At 48.0% G+C, this 1,278-nt stretch overlaps 1 non-coding gene across 1 annotated transcript; it reads right to left on the bottom strand.

Moving 5' to 3' along the window:
- Window positions 1-335: 335 nt before the first annotated feature.
- Window positions 336-438, bottom strand: LOC117094003. The gene has a single exon (XR_004441343.1). It is a non-coding gene; the product is annotated as a U6 spliceosomal RNA (small nuclear RNA).
- Between the last annotated feature and the right edge of the window lie 840 nt (window positions 439-1,278).

The raw sequence follows: 1,278 nt of genomic DNA, 5'->3' as shown, positions 1-1,278 counted from the left end.
CATGCATTCAGACAAAAATGTATGAGAAGCATCTTGCACAGTAGAGGTAAAATAAAGATCTCTGCATCCTGATTATTGCTGTGTGACCTTGGATGTAAGTCATTTCACCTGCTTGATGGTCATCTTTCTTGTCCGGAAGACGGAAGATAGGGACCTTCACATTCTGTATCATGAAAGATGTCCGCAGGGGAAGGCAGTGTGGCAGAATGAGTTTTGGAGCTGGACGCACCCAGCTAGGCCAGCCATTCATTGTGTGACCTTGGGAATCACTTTACTCTCAAAGCTTCTGTACTTTGGGGGTGGGGATTTGGTTTTCATGTTTTAAAATTTATTTTAATTATATGGAATGCTTCTTGAATTTCTGTGTCATCCTTGTTCAGGGGCCATACCTGTATCTCTGTATTGTTCCAGTTTTAGTTATGAGCTGATGAAGCAAGCACTGTTGTTATATTTTTAATTTTTTTTTCAGGAGGATACTGAGTCTAATGAAGCTGCAGGGCCATGAAACCCTGCACACTTCCTACCCAAGCCTTTTTTTTTTTTTTTTTTTGAGACGGAGTCTTGCTCTGTTGCCCAAGCCGGAGTGCAGTGGCACAATCTCAGCTCACTACAATCTCCGCCTCCCAGGTTCAAGTGATTCTCCTTCCTCAGCCTCCTCAGCCTCCCGAGTAGATGGGATTACAGGTGCCTGACACCACCCTTGGCTAATTTTTTTATTTTTAGTAAAGACAGGGTTTTGTCATGTTGGCCAGGCTGGCCTCAAACTCCTGACTTCAGGTGATCCACCCACCTCTGCCTCCCAAAGTGCTGGGATTAAAGGTGTCAGCCACTGCACCAGGCCCCAAGCCTCCATTTTTTTTTTTTTTTTTTTGAGACGGAGTCTCGCTCTGTCACCCAGGCTGGAGTGCAGTGGCCGGATCTCAGCTCACTGCAAGCTCCGCCTCCTGGGTTCCCGCCATTCTCCTGCCTCAGCCTCCGGAGTAGCTGGGACTACAGGCGCCCGCCACCACGCCTGGCTAGTTTTTTGTATTTTTTTAGTAGAGACGGGGTTTCACCGTATTAGCCAGGATGGTCTCGATCTCCTGACCTCGTGATCCGCCCGTCTCGGCCTCCCAAAGTGCTGGGATTACAGGCTTGAGCCACCGCGCCTGGCCAAGCCTCCATTTTTAAGTGAGGTAGTCAAGTAGGCCTCACCAAGAAAGGGACATTTGAGCAAAGCCTTGAAGGAAGCAAGGGAATGAGCCATGTGGCTATATCAAGGATGCTGTAGGTATACTC

Source organism: Trachypithecus francoisi, unplaced genomic scaffold, assembly GCF_009764315.1.
Source record: "Trachypithecus francoisi isolate TF-2019V2 unplaced genomic scaffold, Tfra_2.0 Lachesis_group12, whole genome shotgun sequence".
NCBI lineage: Eukaryota > Metazoa > Chordata > Mammalia > Primates > Cercopithecidae > Trachypithecus > Trachypithecus francoisi.
Note: the sequence above shows the minus strand (reverse complement) of the source record. Positions and strands in the feature narration are given on the sequence as shown.